Source organism: Coregonus lavaretus (genome assembly GCF_964263955.1).
Source record: "Coregonus lavaretus genome assembly, chromosome: 25".
Lineage (NCBI taxonomy): Eukaryota > Metazoa > Chordata > Actinopteri > Salmoniformes > Salmonidae > Coregonus > Coregonus lavaretus.
This window is the reverse complement of record NC_140012.1, coordinates 27,453,978-27,463,793: the sequence shown is the minus strand read 5'-3', so window position 1 is coordinate 27,463,793 and position 9,816 is coordinate 27,453,978.

Genomic DNA, 9,816 nt, shown 5'->3' with positions numbered 1-9,816 from the left:
CGAGTTTTAATGACTCCAACCTAAGTGTATGTAAACTTCCGACTTCAACTGTATATGGGGGATTTGAAATGATGCAGTCAATTACATTAATAGAAGCCACAATCTATCTGTAATATTAAAGCTGATCAACCCACCTACCCCCCCAAAAAATAAAAATAAGTCATACCTTAAAACACTTTCATTCTAAACATAAAAATGTTAACATGAACAGATCAACTGTCGCATGGAATGTACATCACGATTATCAGCCAAAGAGCCGATTCCAACTGATTTTCTTCAACTAGTTAACTAACCCTGCTTTAAAGATGCCGAAAAGTTGTTGCGTACTGTTTTGTTTGAACAATAGTAGGAGAAAAGACCACCAAATTAAGTTCCATAAACTGCCCAAGGACCAGGTTAAACGAATCTCATGGTTTCAGGCTATTACGCCACGATGATGATGGAAAGCTTTGCAGGACCAGCAGGCGAGGTGAGTAGTCATGCTGTACTTCGCTCCGCAGGTAATATGACACATTACATTACAATGGAACGATTTGATTAGTGTAATGTTAGCTAGCTACATAGTTGTATTTGTATCAAAGATAAAGGTGAAGTATAGAGAAACTATCGAGGTTAGCTTGCCAGCTACATTCGTTCGCAGCGACGCCGTTTTTCAAACAAAGTCAACACCGCAGCCATTGCTAGCTAGCCAACACTACCAGCTAGCAGTACTGTAGCAACTAAATACAATATCCTTTTAGCCAGCTACATTCGTTCGCAGCGACGCCATTTTTCAAACAAAGTCAACACCGCAGCCATTGCTAGCTAGCCAACGCTACCAGCTAGCAGTACTGTAGCAACTAAATACAATATAATTTTAGCCAGCTACATTTGTTCGCAGCGACGCCGTTTTTCAAACAAAGTCAACACAGCAGCCATTGCTAGCTAGCCAACACTACCAGCTAGCAGTACTGTAGCAACTAAATACAATATCATTTTAGCCAGCTACATTCGTTCGCAGCGATGCCGTTTTTCAAACAAAGTCAACACCACAGCCATTGCTAGCTAGCCAACACTACCAGCTAGCAGTACAGTAGCAGCTAAATACAATATAATTTTAGTCAATGAGAATTTTGCAACATAAAGCTTCCCTTCTGAACATTCGAGATGTGTAGTCCACTTGTGTAGCTAGCATGACTGACTTTGTGCTAGCTAGCCAACATTTAATTATTGCTGCGTTATGAAAGGAACTAGACACGGACACAAATTATCTGTTTAGTGTGTTAACACACTATTGGTAGTTTGTTGTAACCAAGTATTGGTGCTAAAACGTGTGTCATTGGATGCTAGCATGCTAGTTAGCTATGGCGTCATAGGATACGGTGCCCTGGGCGGTTTTTCATGGAAGAATACTGTACCAAGTTAGCTAGCTGAATAAAGTAAGTTAGAGTCTATTCCTAGAAACATTGAACCGCTGTAGTTTACAACAATTATAATTTCTAAAGTGGAAGTTGGGAGAGTTATATTCGGGTGTTTCAGTGAAACAATTATAGTTTCTGAGGTGGAAGTTGGGAGAGTTATATTTGGGAGTTGTGGTGAGGGAGGCCCCGCTCTCTCCTTTCCCAGATGTTTAGTTCATTTCATTCCGATCTCCTCTGCATTATTGTAGCCATTTGCTGCAGCCTGTCAACTATGCCTCTGCCTATCCCTGTTCTCTCCTCTCCGCACAGGCTACACAAACGCCTCACACCGCGTGGCTGCTGCCTCTCTAACCTGGTGGTCCCTGCACGCACCACCCACCTGGAGTTCCAGGTCTCAGGCAGCCTCTGGAACTGCCGTTCTGCTGCCAACAAGGCAGACTTCATCCCAGCCTATGCTACCCTCCAGTCCCTCGACTTCTTGGCGCTGACGGAAACATGGATTACCACTGAAAACACTGCTACTCCTACTGCTCTCTCCTCGTCTGACCATGTGTTCTCGCATACCCCGAGAGCATCTGGTCAGCGGGGTGGTGGCACAGGAATCCTCATCTCTCCCAAGTGGACATTCTCAATGTTTCCCCTAACCCATCTGTCTATCTCCTCATTTGAATTCCATGCTGTCACAGTCACTAGCCCATTTAAGCTTAATATCCTTGTCATCAATCGCCCTCCAGGTTCCCTTGGAGAGTTCATCAATGAGCTTGACGCCTTGATAAGTTCATTTCCTGAGGATGGCTCACCCCTCACAGTTCTGGGGGATTTCAACCTCCCTACGTCTACATTTGACTCATTTCTCTCTGCCTCCTTCTTTCCACTCCTCTCCTCTTTTGACCTCACCCTCTCACCGTCCCCCCCTACTCACAAGGCAGGCAATACGCTTGACCTCATCTTTACTAGATGCTGTTCTTCTACTAATCTCACTGCAACTCCCCTCCATGTCTCCGACCACTACTTTGTATCCTTTTCTCTCTCGCTCTCCTCCAACACTACTCACTCTGCCCCTACACAGATGGTAATGCGCCGCCGCAACCTTCGCTCTCTCTCTCCCGCTACTCTCTCCTCTTCCATCCTATCATCTCTTCCCTCTGCTCAATCCTTCTCCCTCCAATCTTCTGATTCTGCCTCCTCAACCCTCCTCTCCTCCCTTTCTGCGTCCTTTGACTCTCTATGTCCCCTATCCTCCCGGCCGGCTCGGTCCTCCCCTCCAGCTCCGTGGCTTGATGACTCATTGCGAGCTCACAGAACAGAGCTCCGGGCAGCTGAGCGGAAATGGAAGAAAACTAGACTCCCTGCGGACCTGGCATCTTTTCACTCCCTCCTCTCTACATTTTCTTCATCTGTTTCTGCTGCTAAGGCCACTTTATACCACTCTAAATTCCAAGCATCTGCCTCTAACCCTAGGAAGCTCTTTGCCACATTCTCCTCCCTGCTGAATCCTCCCCCCCACCCCCCCCCCCCCCCACCCCCCACCCCCCCCCCCCCCCCCCTCTCTGTGGATGACTTCGTCAACCACTTTGAAAAGAAGGTTGACGACATCCGATCCTCGTTTGTTAAGACAAATGACACTGCTGGTCCTGCTCACACTGCCCTACCCTATGCTTTGACTTCTTTCTCCCCTCTCTCTCCAGATAAAATCTTGCGACTTGTGACTGCAGGCCGCCCAACAACCTGCCCGCTTGACCCTATCCCCTCCTCTCTTCTCCAGACCATCTCCGGTGACCTTCTCCCCTACCTCACCTCGCTGATCAACTCATCCTTGACCGCTGGCTATGTCCCTTCCGTCTTCAAGAGAGCGAGAGTTGCACCCCTTCTCAAAAAACCAACACTCGATCCCTCTGATGTCAAGAACTACAGACCAGTATCCCTTCTTTCTTTTCTTTCCAAAACTATTCAGCGTGCCGTCTTTAGCCAACTCTCTTGCTATCTCTCTCAGAATGACCTTCTTGATCCAAACCAGTCAGGTTTCAAGACTGGTCATTCAACTGAGACTGCTCTTCTCTGTGTCACGGAGGCTCTCCGCACTGCTAAAGCTAACTCTCTCTCCTCTGCTCTTGTCCTTCTAGACCTGTCTGCTGCCTTTGATACTGTGAACCATCAGATCCTCCTCTCCACCCTCTCCGAGCTGGGCATCTCCGGCGCGGCTCACTCTTGGATTGCGTCCTACCTGACTGGTTGCTCCTACCAAGTGGCGTGGCGAGAAGCTGTCTCCGCACCACGTGCTCTCACCACTGGTGTCCCCCAGGGCTCAGTTCTAGGCCCTCTCCTATTCTCGCTATACACCAAGTCACTTGGCTCTGTCATATCCTCACATGGCCTCTCCTATCATTGCTACGCTGACGATACACAACTAATCTTCTCCTTTCCCCCTTCTGATAACCAGGTGGCGAATCGCATCTCTGCATGTCTGGCAGACATATCAGTTTAGATGACGGATCACCACCTCAAGCTGAACCTTGGCAAGACGGAGCTGCTCTTCCTCCCGGGGAAGGACTGCCCGTTCCATGATCTCGCCATCACGGTTGACAACTCCGTTGTGTCCTCCTCCCAGAGTGCGAAGAGCCTTGGCGTGACCCTGGACAACACCCTGTCGTTCTCCGCTAACATCAAGGCGGTGACCCGATCCTGTAGGTTCATGCTCTACAACATTCGGAGAGTACGACCCTGCCTTACACAGGAAGCGGCACAGGTCCTAATCCAGGCACTTGTCAGCTCCCGTCTGGATTACTGCAACTCGCTGTTGGCTGGGCTCCCTGCCTGTGCCATTAAACCCCTACAACTCATCCAGAATGCCGCAGCCCGTCTGGTGTTCAACCTTCCCAAGTTCTCTCACGTCACCCCGCTCCTCCGCACACTCCACTGGCTTCCAGTTGAAGCTCGCATCTGTTACAAGACCATGGTGCTTGCCTATGGAGCTGTGAGGGGAACGGCACCTCCGTACCTTCAGGCTCTGATCAGTCCCTACACCCAAACGAGGGCATTGCGTTCATCCACCTCTGGCCTGCTGGCTCCCCTTCCTCTGCGGAAGCATAGTTCCCGCTCAGCCCAGTCAAAACTGTTCGCTGCTCTGGCACCCCAATGGTGGAACAAGCTCCCTCACGACGCCAGGACAGCGGAGTCACTCACCACCTTCCGGAGACATTTGAAACCCCACCTCTTTAAGGAATACCTGGGATAGGATAAAGTAATCCTTCTACCCCCCCCCCCCCAAAAAATAAAATAAAAATAATAATAATAATAATAATAATAATTGTAAAGTGGTTATGCCACTGGCTATAAGGTGAATGCACCAATTTGTAAGTCGCTCTGGATAAGAGCGTCTGCTAAATGACGTAAATGTAAATGTAAATGAAAGCTGTGTGCTCCGTTTACTCTATATATTTATGTGTGTTCGAAGCACTTCATTACCTGTAAGTCCCTAACACTTGTTTATATCTAACTAGCTATGTGTATTGCATAAAGCTTGGTAGTTAGTTTGTAGTAAGGACTAGTGAGCTGTATCAATTCAAATAACAGCTGTTATATTCCAAGTAGGTAGGAGAATATGTATCATCCAAATCATTTGTGGTTGTGACAGCCAAGTAAGTTGATGACAAAAAAAGTGTCAGTAGTTTGCTTAGGATGACGCCAAAGTTAGACTAATTACATGGGAGTAACGGGAGTACCCTACAGATGTAGCCTACTTGGCGGCGTGGTCACGTTAAGCCACGCCTCAACGCGTGTATCTATGTAAAAAGAACTCCACCAATAGGTGGTAGGTCTATTTATTTACTGGTGCAGGTGATGAGAAGACTGGATCCAGAGTTGTATCAACACACTATCACAACTTATTTTGAAATCGACACAAATTACTTATTTGAAATTCGTGACAGGCACACAAAGAAGTCAACGCATTTCATGTGTATTATAGGATTTTCTTTCCTCATAACGCATTTGTGTAGATTACACGAATTAATTTGTTGTGTCTAATGTTAGCTTGGTGGCTAACATTAGCTAGGCTAGGGGTTAAGGTTAGGGTTAGGTTTAGGGGTTAGGGCTTAGGTAACATGTTAGCTAAGTAGTTAAAGGGTTAAGGTTAGGGTTAGGTTAAAGGGTTCGGGTTAGCTAACACGCTAAATAGTTGCAAAGTAGATAGAAAGTAGTAAGTAGTTGCAATGTTGCTAATTAGCTAAAATGCAAAAGTTGTCCGTGATGTGATTCGAACATGCAAACTTTGGGTTGTTAGATGTTTGCGTTATATGCACTCACTAACTGTAAGTCACTCTGGATAAGAGCGTCTGCTAAAATGACTAAAATGTTTTAAAAAATACACCCACACATCCTCCCCCAACCAACTTCACTCCTATCATTACTATTTTTATCTGAGATTGAAATTCACTGTATACAAAATTGTGTACTGCACATGAAAAATTCACTTTTTCGTGTGCCTGTCACGAATTTCCATTAAGCAATTCGTGTCTATTTCACAATAATCTTTGATACTGGGTTGGTTGTATTTACAAAATATAGCCTACTTATGGCGAAAGATTATGAAAATAGTTGACAAAAATACTTAACTTGCTAAAATAATACATTTACTTGTCCAAAATAGTAATACTCAACTCAAGCACAAAAGGCAAAATGATAGGCCTACAAATGAAGCGTCAAATAATGCGTTATAATGAGTAGTGTTGTCTATAAGGCAAAGCTCTGTCGCACCATGTTACCTCACCAATAGCTTTTACAGAATGAGGAAAACAGGCAGCCTAAAGCAAAGTGCCCTAACCTGGCATAAACCAAATAAGGAGAGGCGTGAACCTGTGCCAAAAGCCGAGAACTTGCCGGCACACGCACTCACCCAGGAGCCAATGCCATTTATCAGTGGTGGTGAGTAGAACAGGTTGACTTTCAAACAAAAACACTTACATGTTTAAATTATATGATTAGCCTACCAGACTCGGATGTTGGTTCATTTGTTTTACAAAGCACGTTTTTGAAAGGACAAGAAAAATAATATTTTGATTAGAAAACTAAGTTGTGGCAAACAATTAATTAATTCACATAGTTGAAATGGAGGAAAATGTCTGGCTTTTACCAAAGAACACAGTTAGCCAGAACATTTCTTAATAATTGACATGGTTACCTGACTCTGGTGTTTGTATGATAATATCAAGGTAGCAAGCAATATTTAGCAAACAATTATAGAGACCATTCATGTGGGGAACATTTTAGAAAAATAGCAGCCAGTTCAACAACGGTAAAAAATAAAAGGTTCAATTACTACACAGCAGTGGCGGCTCCTGAAAAAATTCTCAGGAGGGGCAATTTTTCTGATGATTTAGGTGACCTACACACATTTAAAAAAAGATATGTCCAGCAACAACATGAAGACAGGGGCAGCATATAAGTCAATACCAGAAGCATTTATTGACTGATCTCAAAAGTGTTGGCTTACCAGGGTTGGTGGAGCCCTCAGTTTCATCTTTGCCTCGCAAAGCTAACTCAAACACTCCGCAAAACTTCACACACTGGATTAGCCGGCTGAGGATGTGGCGGTTCTTGCTAATGTCGTAGTAAATATATTTGTTATAGTGAATATGGAATATGATATGTTGAGTAAAATGTTGTGCTAAGATCTATTTAGGTCAGGAGCTGGTTATAAGTTCTGTTCCTATCCAATAACAATGGACAAAAGGGTCCTATCTTGTCAGCCTTGTCAGCAGGTGGCCAAGGACAACACCCACGCCATAGGCCTCTCAGTTCTTCCAACTCACGAGTTCTTGCTCTGAGGACACACACACACACAAACACACACACACACACACACATCATCACTGTTAAACACACACACACACACACATCATCACTGTTAAACACACACACACACACACAAAAATCCCCTCTCTTAGGCTGAACATTTGAAGACAGAGAACCCGACTCAGAGCCAATGCACCATGCTCTACCAGCTGAGCTACAGAAAGTGGATACTCATGGATGCGCATTGCAATTGTAAAATGTCAACACAATTGGAGACACCACGTCATTTTTGGAGACATGTTATTGACAGTAAACTATTGTAGATGCGACTGCTAACTAAATAAAACATTTTAGCTGGCTAGCTAATCATCTTAGCTAAATGTGGGGCAAACAATTCAGTTATTTACCGTTAATTTGAGGGATTGGGGTGAAAGAAATCGAGTTACATAGTGATACTTTACGATATACTGTATTGACAATATCGCAATATTTTAGCGCTAGTTGGCTGTACCTGCACCAAAACACCATTATTGTTCCTTCATAGCTTGTTCTCAATCTTTTCACATTTGGAGCCAATTTGTTTTCAGCACTTTTATTTCCATGACTGATCAAAACTCGTTCTCATGGCTTTCTGATCCCTCTGCAACAGACATATGGTGCGCAATAAAATCACAGTATCGAATCGCAATACGTATAGAATCATGAGACTCGCAATGCTGATGCATATATCTTATCGTGAGGTTCCTGGCAATTCCCAGCCCAAGTTCATTTGCCACAACAAATCTCTTCGCTAGCAAACGCGATGTCTTCTCCAAAACGGCAATGTGTCTCCAGCAATGTTTACTTTTTTGACGTTCTATGGCATCTCCACTTTCCAAGCATATGTGACCACATGTAATATTTTGGTAAGTGATGCAAATAGTGAACTATGTAGGGCCAGGATGTAAAATATATGTAGCTGCAGCAATTTCTCTTATCTGATATGGTAAGTAATGGGGCTTAATTTATAGCTCCCTAAGAGTTTGACGAACGGGTCCGTGAACGCGATTCCAGATATATTTACCTCTGAATAAACTGCCTTTATTACACCATATCCACCCTGTCCAAAGTCTCTACTTGGTCTCAGTTGGTTCTCCAGTAAACTTGTGATTATCAACACTAACCTCATCGTTGTGGCGGCGGACAGCTAGCCTGTATCCCTCGTCATCCAGTTGAGTGAGTGGCAATGTCTTTTTTCGTTCGTACCAATTTTTGGAAAATCCTCGGGTGTAGGACTTTCCGCCTTTAGTAGAAACCTGTTGAATTATTAAAGTTGGTCTGGGAGGTCCTAATTGTTTCGTTGCCAATTTATCTTCATTTGTTCGCCGACAAAAAGGAACTTCTTTCAAACAATCCACTCTTTTCTCAGTTACGTTCATGGTTACGTCACGTATGACGAAAGCGCGTAAGTGCAAGCCCACAGACACCCATAGAGAATGTATTGAAAGCTTTGAAATTTGAAAAAAATAGATTTTACATGACAGGCTATGAGAGACTTCTGGGCGATTTTCAACTTGACTGAAATCGCCCCAAAAACGGGCGGGGCCATTTGAAGCACGACTTTAGCCTGATTTGACATTTAGTGGCTGGCAGATCAGACGTGAACACTGATAACTACTGTTGCCGTGATATAATTGATTAGAAAAAAAATCCCTTCCTTTTCCCGTTTGGCAGTGCGTCGCCCATATCGCCCTATTGAACAGGCCGTCCCTGCTACACAGCTTTATAGGTGTAGGGTTAGTGTTCCCACACGGCCATATCTCCATGTTACAGCGCTTGTTTACAGAAGACATATTTACATTTTACATTTTAGTCATTTAGCAGACTCTCTTATCCAGAGCGACTTACAGTTAGTGAGTGCATACATTTTTCATACTGGCCCCCCGTGGGAAGCGAACCCACAACCCTGGTTTTGCAAGCACCATGCTCTACCAACTGAGCTACAGGGGACATATGGGGCCACCTGTGCTGATTAGCTATCTAGCATTCTCCAAACACCTGTGTGTAAGCATATGTGGGCAGGAAGTGTAGTTTGTCAACTGAGGCACACACTGCATATGGATACAGTAAGGTGTATCTTTTATATTTGAAAGATTCTTTCTCGCTGATATGAAAGATAAGGGGCATATCAGCATATGTTTAGAAAACCGTTTCACAAGTGATGATTATTGATGTTTCTAAATGTTAAAACACAGCGTCGGAATTGTAGTTCACACGCAGCCAACCGTGGGTGAAGCTAACCGCTAAAAACCCTATGGATAAGAATGGTTTTCGATAGCTAGGCTTAGCCCTAGAACATGTTGGCGTTTATGAAATATACATTTCTAAATAGGCATGATTAGCAGACAATGGCATTTGATTCATACCTTTATGATACAAAGTACAGTGTTTGGTGGGACTAGCGATGGCTTACAGCAAAAAATAGTCCCTTCGTATGGGAAAAAAATTGAAGGAAATGTTTGACATCACGTAACCATTGGTCACAGGCACATCTTCACATGGGGGTGAGTGGAGTCTTTTCTGGAAGAAGAGGAAGGAGAACAGAGGTAAGCTTACTGCATGTGAGGAAAGGGCTACATATAGA